Genomic DNA, 12,299 nt, shown 5'->3' with positions numbered 1-12,299 from the left:
TGGATGTTTTTCTACATTTTCATATATATTGTATTTTGTGTTGTAATTTAAATCAAACTGTATATTTTTATTACAAATATTTGCACTGTTAAAATGATAAACAAAAGAAATAGTATTTTTCAATTCATCTAATTCAAGTACAATCTCTTTATAATGAAAGTTGAACTTACAAATGTAGAACTATGTACCAAAAACCTTCATTCAAAAATAAAACTTCAGCGCCTACTCAGTCCACTCAGTCCTACTTTTTGTTCAGCCAATTATTAAGATAAACAAGTTTGTTTACATTTACAGGAGATACTGCTGCCCTCTTCTTATTTACAATATCACCAGAAAGTGAGAACAGGCATTTATTTGCATGGCACTTTGGTAGCTGGCCAAATATGCTATGTGCCAGATAAGCTAAACATTTGTATGCCCCTTCAGGCTTCAGCCACCATTCCAGAGGACATGTTCCTTGCTGATGACACTAGTTAAAAAAATGCATTAATTAAATTTGTGACTGAACTCCTGAGGGGAGAATAGTATGTCTCCTGCTCTGTTTTACCCACATTCTGCCATGTTATAGCAGCTTTGGATGATGACTCAGCATATGTTCATTTTAAGAACAGTTTCACTGCAGATTTCACAGAACAGAAACAAGGTACCAATGTGAGCTTTCTAAAGATAGCTACACTACTCGACCCCAGGTTTAAGAACCTGAAGTGCCTTCCAAAATTTGAGAGGGATGAGATGCGGAGCATGTTTTCAAGGTCTTAAAAGAGCAACACTCTGATGTGGAAACTACAAAACCCGAACCACCAAAAAAGAAAATCAACCTTCTGATGGTGGCATATGACTCAGATAATGAAAATAAACATGCATTGGTCCAAACTGCTTTGGATTGTTATCAAGCAGAACCCATCATCAGCATGGACGCATGTCCCCTGGAATGCTGGTTGAAGCATGAAGGGACATATGAATCTTTAGCGCATCTGGCACATAAATATCTTGTGACATCGGCTACAACAGCCATGCAAATGCCTGTTATCACTTTCAGGTAGGGTGACTAGATGTGTCAATTTTATAGGGACAGTCCCAATTTTGGGGACTTTTTCTTGCATAGGCACCTATTACTCTTCTCCCTCCCACCCGGTCCTGATTTTTTACTCTTGCTATCTGGTCACTCTACTTTCAGGTGACATTGTAAACAAGAAGCGGGCAGCATCATCTCCTGCAATGTAAACAAAATTATTTGTCTGAGCGATTAGGTAAACAAGAAGTAGGACTGAGTGGATTTGCAGGCTCTAAAATTTTACATAATTTTATTTTTGAATGAAAGTTTTTTGTACATAATTCTACATTTGTAAGTCCAACTTTCATTATAAAGAGATTAAACTATAGTACCTGTATTTTTCAATTCACCTAACGCTATTTCTTTTGGGATTTTTTACAGTAGAAGTTCTTGTAGTAAAAAATAAATATGAAGTGAGCACTGTACACTTTGTATTCTGTGTTTTAATTGAAATAAACATATTTGAAAATGTAGAAAACATCCAAAAATATTTAAATAAATGGTATTCTATTATTGTTTAATAGTGTGATTAATCATGATTAATTTTTTCAATTGTTTGACAGCCCTAATAGTAATAATGATACACACTTTATGCCTCAAAAATATAATCAAGAGACTTAATGGTATGTACATTGTTTATATGCTATATTTCTGTGAAAATGCAGAAGGATCAGTAGAATACAGATGACCATGTATTCTTGAAAAGCTCTTACTTCTTAAATGCACCTGCTAATTAATTAGTGATAAGTCTATAAGATCTATAAAATTCTGATACATATTTCAAACCTCTTTTCTCTTCCAGAGTTTTTGTAGGGTGCAGTTCAGCCTTTCATAGACAATGGGATCAGTTACATCATCCATGTCTGGCTTTGAATTCCAAAACCCCAAAGTTCAGGCATATTTAGATATGAGGATTTCGTTCTAGACCAATATTACTGATTCTAAACTCTGATGTTACACCAAGCTAAAATGTATTAAAGAAAGAAACACGACTTGTTAGTGAAAACTCAATGACCAACATTTTCAAACCAGGGGCCAAGTATTAGACACCTAAGTGAAAGAGGCATGACTTTCAGAAGTATGAATTATTTTGAAAATTATTAATAGGGAAGAAATCTTCTCTCTCCTAAACAAGTCTAAGGTCTAAATAATCAGTTTTGAAGTATGTTTAAAAGAAATAATAAATACAGTGGCCAGAACTTTCAAAGCTGGTGCCTACATCCATGTCTAGACTTCTAACCAAAAGAGGCCTGTTTTTCAGGGATGTTAAACATATAGAGATGAGTAAACAGAAGGGCAATCAAGGTCAATACAAAGAACATAAGAAAATTTGCTGATTTTGGAAATGCTCTGCAGATCTAGTTGAAATGACATTATAGTGATGCCTTTCACACCATGTTGCCAAAATGAATGAATCGACTATAGTAATAATCCAATTTCCAATTATCAGTGAATAGAAAGGTAACAGAGATGGGTGATGAAACAGATTAGAAGTATGAAATCCATTTCTTTGAAAAGACTAGGACTGTTTATTTTAGAGAGGAAACAAATAAGAGGGCACATGATAAAGATATGCTGTGAATGGTATAGATGGTCATATAGTCACTGTTCTGCCTTACCCTCTCATAATATAAGATCAAAAGGATATTCAATGAGATTGTAATGTAACACATTTTAAAATCATAGAAGTAAATATTTTTTACACAGTGGATAATTAGTCTATGGAAATGATTACTACTACTAAGTATCATTCAGAAATAGAGCTTAGCAAGATTCAAAATGAACTGGACATCTATATGGCTAATGCAAACATCCACTGTAAAATATAAACCTCTCCCCACCAGGTTTCTACATGTGGTTGTTAAAACGGGCAACTGTGAGAGAAAGACATCAATCATACGAGCATGTAAGACATCCAGATACAATATAAATGAAATACCGGAGAGAAGCTCAAGCTGAGTAATTAGTATCATACTGGAGTTGGCGGGTTGACCAGTGAACCTTTTTCCCCTCTCTGTGTCTCATTCTTCAGCCCCACATTTGACTGATGTAAATTAAGCACTAACAGGTGATGGCTAGGAAGAAAGTTTCAATATGGGCAGGTTATTCCATCATTGAAGTTCATTTACCTTCCTCTGAAGCATCATGTATTGGCCACAGTCAGACAGAATACCAGACTATTTAGACCACTAATTTGACCAATATGACAATTCCTATTTTATCTCTACATGTTAAGCACTACTAAAAATATGACAGTGGTGAAAGTTTTGAATGTCCTGGTTATATGTTTTTAGAAATGCTGCCACATTTCTTCAATGGGCCAATTCTGCCATACTCTTTCATATTGAAAACTACCTTACTCTGCAAATGGTATTATTGTAAACAAGACTACTAAAATACTACTCAGCTTGAGTAAGGATGGGTTAAATCTGGCCCACTGACTTCAGACAGACATGAGATGGTGAATAAGTGGACGACAAGTTGTCAAATTCATTGCTGGTAGATGTGGACATAACTCCACTGAAATTAATTAAATCATCCACTCCTCCATAAAAAGGAACTAAATTTTGTGCTTAAACATTGTCAGCAAAGTCAAAAGAGTTACCTTGATTCACACCAGAGTAATTAGAAGCAGAAATTGACATATCTCCGTTTATAAATTAGCAATGTACGTCTGCCCTGAGATATTAACTGTTCTTGAAAACTAGGCCCCATTTTATTAGCACTTTTCAGGGTTTAAGGCACTGTATGTATTTATGTTGAACTCTTTTGAGAGAATTTGAAATCCTTTGTTTGCCGTTCAAGAGCATATAAAGCTCACTGAAAGGAAAGAGTGAGACAGACTACAGTTGAGTATGTGCAGTAATTTATTCTACTCTTTCCATCTGGAGGCTCTGATTTAGACTGGGATTTCCTTTAATTGTTTCACTTTTCAGCCATCTCAGATTTGTCCTTGGTTCATTTACAGCTGTCCAGAGGCATGAAGAACAACCAAGGAATAGTTGTTTTTCTTAACTAGAGATGGAAAAATGCTCCCATCTCATAGTGGGCTATCTATTTAAAGGGATAGTCATAATATGATAAATGACAAAGAAATTATCACTGAAAGGTACACTCAATAATGAGCCATTTGTGCATGAACAAAGCCATAGATTCAATGCAGGATTTTGCAGTTTAGTTGCTGTGGAGCTTAATCTTCACTGAGAAGATTAAATTGTCTACTTAACCTATCTTGAAAATGATGTGTCTAGCATGTTGCTTCTTTGAGCCTGCCTCTCCCTCAGTGGATGCTAAAAGAATATGGCTTTTAGAGACGCATCAGCATGTCAAGAGAGGAAGAGGGTTCTTGGTTTCCAGTAAAGGCAAAGACTTAACTACTTTTCATCATACTTCCAGAAAAATTCTTCCCTGGGCTGAGAACAAGCATTAGGAATTTCAGTGACATAGCTTTCCCAAGAAAGTACAGTAAGCACCAGGTTTGTGTGTGTGTGTGTAGCTTGGAAGGAAAGCAATTTCGTGACCATTTCTGTAGCACTACACTAGTGAAGGACAATGCAACATTGTTGGATGTGAATATGCCTGATTTAAAGAGACACTTTTTCAAGGTTTTTAGGTCCAAAATTCAACACAAGACCATGCAATCTTGAATATCACTGAATGTGATAACCATGTGGAATTTAATTGAGGACACTGAGAGGAGAGGATGCAGAGAAGATGAGTCCTCTCTCTTCCTGCCAGCCCAGAACTGCAGAGTGATGTTTCTGTTATCTAGAAAAACAAATCTCTGTGGGCCACTGACTTCAGTGTGGGGCTGAAGAATGAGACACAGAGAGAGGGAAAAGGTTCACTGGTCCACCTGCCAACTCTAGTATGATACTAATTACTCAGTTTGAGCTTCTCTCTGGTATTTCATTTATATTGCATTGATCTGTATCTGGATGTCTTACATGCTCGTATGATTGATGTCTTTCTCTCACAGTTGCCTGCTTTAACAACCACATGTAGAAACCTGGTGGGGAGAGGCTTTGTTAGCTCTCTCCTTCTGATGTTGTTGTGTGTACATACGAATTCACTGCACTTTTATTAACTATTTCTTTGTATTACCCCACCCTCCACCCCCTTAGCCTACGACACAGAAGGAAAAACTATGTTCCCGTGTGGAAAAATGAAAAATCATTCAATAGAAAATAACATTGCTGTAGCCATCATTTGCAGACTTCAGTAACTCAGCCAGAAGTTATGGATCTATTGCAGGAGTGGTTTGGCAATGTTCTTGGCCTGCAATGTGCAGGAGGTAAGATTAGATGATCATGATGGTCCCTTCTGGCCTTAAAGTCTATGAGCATTTTAAAACCAACCTATATGAGGGATATATAAATTGTGCATCCAGCTACTCTGTCTTGGCAAAACCATTTTTGATCTATTGGGTTCTTACACACCTGCTGTTTTTTTTAAAAACAATAAAAGAAAATCATACCAATTTTGCTCACCCTGAAGGAGGCCTGAAATTTCAAAGGACAGTGAAAAATAACTTTCATAGATCTGCCTATGTTTATTCATGCTGGATAATGCTTCTGCTGCTTAACCTAGAGAGATTAATTTTTTTGAAAGACATGGAGTCCACTTTACCTATTAAACTGCATGACATATATCATAGCAGAATGACATGTGTCCTAAGTTGTCAAACGGCTTTTAAAGGACCTGACATCTTACTTAACCATAAACATATTGCTGAGTAATATTGTTTTCACATGGACTTGCATAATAGCTGATGTGCAAACATAATGACCATATTGAGTCAAACCAACGGTTCATCTAGCCCTGTATCCTTTTGCTGACAGTGGCCAGAGCCAGATTCTTCAGAAGAAATGAATAGAACAGGGTAATTTCAAGTGATCCATCACATGTCCTCCAGTCCCAGCTTCTGGCAGTTGAAGATTTAGGGACATTTTGAGCATGGGGTTGCATTCCTGACCATCTTGGCTAATAGCCATTGATGGACCTATCCTCCATGAACTTGTCCAATTCTTTTTTTAACCCAGTTGTGTTTTTGGCCTTCATGACATCTCTGGCAATGAGTTGCACCGGTTGACCGTGTATTGTGTGAAGTACTTACTTATGTTAGTTTTAAACCTGCTGCCTATTCATTTCATCAGATGGTCCTAGTTCTTGTTATGTGAAGGAATAAATGCCATTTCCCTGTTCACTTTCTCCATACCATTCATGATTTTATACACTTCTATCATATGTCACCTTAGTCGTCTCTTTTCTAAGTTGAACAGTCCCAGCCTTTTTAATCTTTCTCCTCGTATGGAAGATGTTCCATACCCCTAATCATTTTTGTTGCCCTTCTCTGTACCTTTTCAAATTCTAATATATTTTTGAGTTGAAGTAACCAGAACTGCATGCAGTAGTCAAGGTGTGGACGTACTGTGGATTTGTATAGTGGCACTATATTTTCTGTCTTATCTGTTCTTTTCCTAATGGTTCTTGTGGTTAGATGTTTGGCTGCATGTGTGTGTTCTCCCTGTGTGCTGCCCCAGCTCTGTGCAGACAGTTGGCACAGCAGACCTTGAGTGAACCGTCCAATGACCAGAGGATCCATTAAGGTATGAAGGCACCAGGCCAGGTTTATTGTCGACAAAGCACAGTAATAGGACTTGTGAGACTCTTCAAGGATACTAAGACATGTATGCCTGCGACAATGGACACAGCTCAGTGAATGGCAGGACTTTCCATTCCCCCCTCGGCTGAACCAAGACACTCTCTGAGATACCTCTTTATACCCTGATACAAATAAGTTCCGTACTGTCCGCTGACGTGAATAGTTATTACCCATCTCCTCATACATGTTGGTTCAATCAAAACATCTCTATTCATCACACTGTCATCCTGACCTTATGTTTTAGGAGCGGTCAGTGTGTTCCTGTTATCCTTAGGGAATGTTTTTGTACCATCCTTTCTATCAGGATGTTCTGGTACCACTCTTCTGGAATGTGTTTGTATGAGTACTCTGTGCCTAGCACTTCTTCAGAATGTGTGTTTCTGCAATATCAGCCCTATTCTTGCCAGATTCTGTGAACTTGCAAGTTTGTTTACAGCCTAACTTTTTGCTAACTTTCCTTTATCAGCAAAGCTTGCCCACTACTTTAGCTCAGGCCTCATACCAGGCCTCTGATACAAGGGCTTATATCTCAGGCTCTCTTCCTACTACAGTTCTTATATTCTGTTTGCCTTTTTTAATTTTTGCTGTATGTTGACCGGATGTTTTCAGAAAACTACCAACAATGGCTCCAAGATCTTTCTTGTGTGATAACAGCGAATTTAGACCCCCATCATCTGTATGTACAGTTGGGGTTATGTTTTCCAGTGTGCATTACTTTGCATTTGCATAACTTTGCAACACTGAATTTAGTCTATTTGGTCACCCAGTGACCCTGTGTAATTAGGTCCCTTTGTAATTTTTCACTGTCAGCTTTGCACATAACTGTCTTGAGTAATTTTGTATCATCTGCAAATGTTGCCACCTCACTGTTCACCTACTTTTCCAGGTAGTTTAGGAATATCTTGGACAACACAGGTCCCTGTTCAGATCCTTGGGGGACGGCACTGTTTAAATCTCTCCATTGTGAAAACTGACCATTTATTCTTACCCTTTGTTTCCTTTTAACCAGTTACTGATCCACGAGAGGAACTTCCCTCTTATCCCATGACTGCTTAGTTGGCTTAAGAATCTTTGCTGAGGGTCCTTATCAAAGGCTTTCTGTATGGAGCTATACACAGGTTGGTTAGTGCCACGGCACAGTTAGTGGCACAGGCCTGTGTGAATTGTCTAGTGCCAGTGATCAATGTAATGATTCAACTACTATCATCATTGGCGGACAACAAGCCTCGTTTAGGTGTAGAATACATAAGCCCTTCCTGCTGGTACATTGCCTCTCTGACCTTTGCAGTATCTCCTGAGTGATAACCCAATTATTGGTTGGTATTGCGTGCCCAGACAAATTGTGCAAGGGATTTCTGAGCAGCATGGATCCTCAGAGGTGTAGTGAACAGGCCCGCTGGTGTATGGACTGCACCCTGATGGTCATTAACCTAGGCCCCTAGCTACTGGATCAGAAGCAAAGACCTCCACAGTTTCCGTGGCAGACAAGCGTTACACTCTATAATGGCGTAGCAAGTGGATGCAGACATAGCAGTTGCCTACCATAGAGGGTGCATGGAATGATTCCACATTGACAGCCATAGACTGCACCCTAACTCCTGCCAGTTGTCTTATGAAGGCATGCCACTGGAGAAGAGCTGAACAGGCAAGAGTGTAGATGGGACAATACAAGCCATCACCACTGAAAACAACAATTCATGCATGTCTCCAATGATGGACAGGTTTTTTGTTGTTGTTTATACACTGGTGGGTGAGTGGCGCCTTGACAGATGATGTGACACTGGCAGTTGTAGTTGCAGATCTGCATGTAGATAGCTCATAATTGCTTTGTGGAATGTTAGGACTTTGTGACAATCCTGCCACCAGTAGACCTGAGCAGCACGGCACTTGTTGCAAGAGAACTGGCCAGATATAGAGTGGACATTGCTGCACTCAGTGAAACCAGACTCGCTGACGAAGGGCAACTCTCAGAGACTGGTGCATGGTATGCATTCTTCTGGCAAGGTTAGTCATGTTTCTGAGGATGGGCATCAGGTGTTAGCTTTGCCATTAGCAACTTGATTTCTACCAAGTTTGAAAGTCTACCTAAAGGCATAAGTGATTAGCTTATGGTTCTACAGTTGCTACTGAAACGTAAGTCGTATGTTTCCACCATCAGTGCTTAGGCTACATGCCTATTGTGACAAATGTCAACGATGAGAAACTCATTTCTACATGAGCATCAGATAAAGTGATTACCATGGAGTACTTTAATGCAAGGGTTGAAAGGAATGTAGTAAGCAGGTGGCATACCATGGAAATAGGAAAGAAAATAGCAATGGAACTCTGCTAGTGAGTGATAATTGCCATTTGATGCAATCATGAATATCTTTTTCCACCTACCAGATAAATAAAATGTCATGGATGCTCCCAAAATCCAGACAATGGCATCTTATCAACTACATCTTCCAGCAGCATGGTCTACAGGATGTACAAATCACTGCAGCTATGCCTGGGCCAGACTGGTGGACAGACCATCACATGATCCACTCGAAACTGTTGTTTGTAGTTGAACCAGTGTGTCACAAGCCCTCATCTAAACCAATGAGACTGCTTAATGTAAAGTGATTACCAGATGAAACTACACAAGTACGTATATATCTGCCCCTGGAAATTTCCACTACATGCATCCGACGAAGTGGGTATTCACCCACGAAAGCTCATGCTCTAAAACGTCTGTTAGTCTATAAAGTGCCACAGGACTCTTTGCTGCTTTTACACAAGTACAGTTCTGTAAAAACATTACAGCATCTTTTCCTGACTCTGCTGACTTGACTACTAGTGATAATTTAAACAGTGAGGTGGGTGAGTTTTTGTGACATACTATATCAAGTGGTTCTTGGCATGTTGGGTGTAACAAAATGATATAATCAAATATGATCTAGACATGTAACAGGTACTCACTAAACATGAGATGCATTGTCAAAGGCACAGTTATAACATACCAGAATCTGCCATGACGTCCAATCTAAGCTTAGAGACACGCAGGATCAAAGGTCAAATGCCAAGGAAGATGAAATCCAGGGCTATGCTGACCATCATGAGACCAAAGGTTCCTATGCTGCTTTGAAAGATGTACACGGTCCTACGCATACCACTATAATGCCATTGAAGAGTGCTGACCACTTAATACGGATCACTGACAAAGGAGAGATCCTTCAGAGATGGCAATAGCATTTCAGGTTTGCATGGGTTTTTTAAAATCTCTAATAGCACAGATGAGACACTAATCAGGGTAGAGGACCAGCCTACATGGAATGACAACATGGACACAGCCCTGTCCCTTGACAAAGCACTGCAGTCAGTGCCAGGAAGAGCAGCAGGGCTCCCAGATCTGATAGTATTCCTGCAAAAATATTTAAGTATGGAGATGAAATCCTGCTGAGGCGATTGCAAGGACTATTCCTCAATTCATAGAGTATTGGAGATGTACCACACGACTTCCAGGATACCACTACTGTCACCATATACAAGAGGAACAGTGAAAAGTCTGATTGTGGTAACTATCACAGTGTCTCCTTATTCTCCATAGCTAGAAACATTCTGACTAGCATACTCTTCAGTTATCTGCTACTCAACATTTGTTAATCAAATGCTACTGGAGTCACACCCTGGTTTTAGGCCAACACACAGAATGGCAGACATGATATTTGCAGCCCATCAGATGCAGGAAAAATGCAAAGTACAGAAACAGGGCATTTAAACTGTCTCTATTCACCTGGCTAAAGCATTTGACACAGTCAGTAGACCCAGGCTTTAACAGTTACTACATAAGTTCAGTTGTCCAGAAAAATTCACCAGCATTCGGAGGCTATTTCATAATGGGATGCTTAGATGGTGTTCTGTCTGACTCACTTCCTATTACTAATGGTATTAAGCAGGGCTTCATAATTGTTCCATTCTTGTTTAATCTCTCCTATTCAGTAATGCTCAAAGATGCTACGAGAGACTTGAATGTCAGTATCAGGATACATTTCCTGTCCTCTAGAAAATGATTTAATCTGAACAGGCTGCAATCTTCCACAAAGGTCTTCATGGCAACTGTTCATGATCTGCTATGTGCCAATGACTGTGCTGTAGAAGTACATACTCTAGAAGATATACAATTGATTATTAACAGATTTGCAGAGTCTATAGAAAGGTACAGACTGACAATCACTCTGAAAAAGACAGAGATCATATATCAACCTGTGCCAAGGAAAACCTACTGTAAAGAGGTTAGCCGGGACTCGTCCCTTTGTGGAGCAGCAGGGAGCCGCAGCAGGGAGCCACACCACCTCCCTATACACTGTTGATGTCTTGGAGGAATTAGTCCAGCCACGGGAGTCTCCCTCAGCGGTCCTTGTGGCACCTGAAATAAGGACAGTAAGCCCGGGTCCTAGGTCAGGGTGAAGCAACAGTGAATTAGGTGCTCAGGCCTTCAGGCAGGGGCTGAGCAGTAGCAATACAAACAGTAACAATAAGCCCAGGCCTTGGGTCAGGGTGGGGCAACAATGAGTCAGGCACTCGGGCCCTCAGGCAGGGCTGAGCAGTAGCAATGCCTTCAAAGGACCTGAGAAGCCCAGGCCTTCAAAGGACCTGAGAAGGGGGGAGACTGCCACCCGCAAGTTGGGTGGCGGGGGGGGGGAACGCAGACCCTCTCAGTCCACTGCATCCCAGCCCGGGGCCCTAGCAGCAGCAGAAGACCCACTACTTTGTCAGTGGGGATCCTGGCCGCAACACACTGACATAGGCTCTGGCAGTGCTGCAGCCAGACTACGGTCAGCTGCCCCCGGGCTACTTCCAGACTCCCCCTCTGGTGGTACCTGAATCACGGTGGTGTCCTCGGGAGCAGGGCTGACCTTAGGACGGGCGGGGCCCAATTTGAAAGAGCTGCCACCGAAATGCCGCCAAAGACAGCGGCAGCTCAATCGCTGCCACTGTTTCCAGTGGAACTTCAGCAGAGAGTCCTTCCTCGGCAGCAGTTGTCTTCTGGGGCCTGACCTTGTGGGGCCCCTTTTCCAGACACTGTGGGGCCTGATTCATGGGAATAGGCCTAAATCCAGCCCTGTTTGGGGGGTGGGAGGGTCCAACATCATGGGTTCCTCGGGCTGGATGGCGAGATGCAGATATGGCAACTCCTCCGGGTAGCGGGTGAGGGGCAAGTCAGGCCAGTCCTTGGATGCACCTAGGGCCGCAGGGGCTTCCCAGCCGCGGGCCAGCCCACAGGTATCTGGCCTCCCCAGCGGCTGTCTCTCCAGTGAGCTCTGAGGTTGAGCCTTTCTACTTCTGAGTCGCCACTTGACCCTCTGAGGGGCGGGCTCGGAGCTCCCTAGCTCTCCCTACTCTGGTGTCCGGAAGGGCTCGTCCCTCTCTGGGGTGGTGTGGAGCCATACCACCTCACTACACCTACACAAAACAAATGTCACCATTAGAAACACACAGCTGAATGCTGTTACAGATTTCTGCTCTCTTGGTAGTGTATTGTTATGACTTATCAGCTCCTGGTCTATAGTCTGCCAAATAATGAACTTTGTTGATACTATCTGACAGAGTCTGGCA

The sequence above is a fragment of the Gopherus evgoodei genome, chromosome 3, assembly GCF_007399415.2.
Source record: "Gopherus evgoodei ecotype Sinaloan lineage chromosome 3, rGopEvg1_v1.p, whole genome shotgun sequence".
Taxonomy (NCBI): domain Eukaryota; kingdom Metazoa; phylum Chordata; order Testudines; family Testudinidae; genus Gopherus; species Gopherus evgoodei.
Note: the sequence above shows the minus strand (reverse complement) of the source record.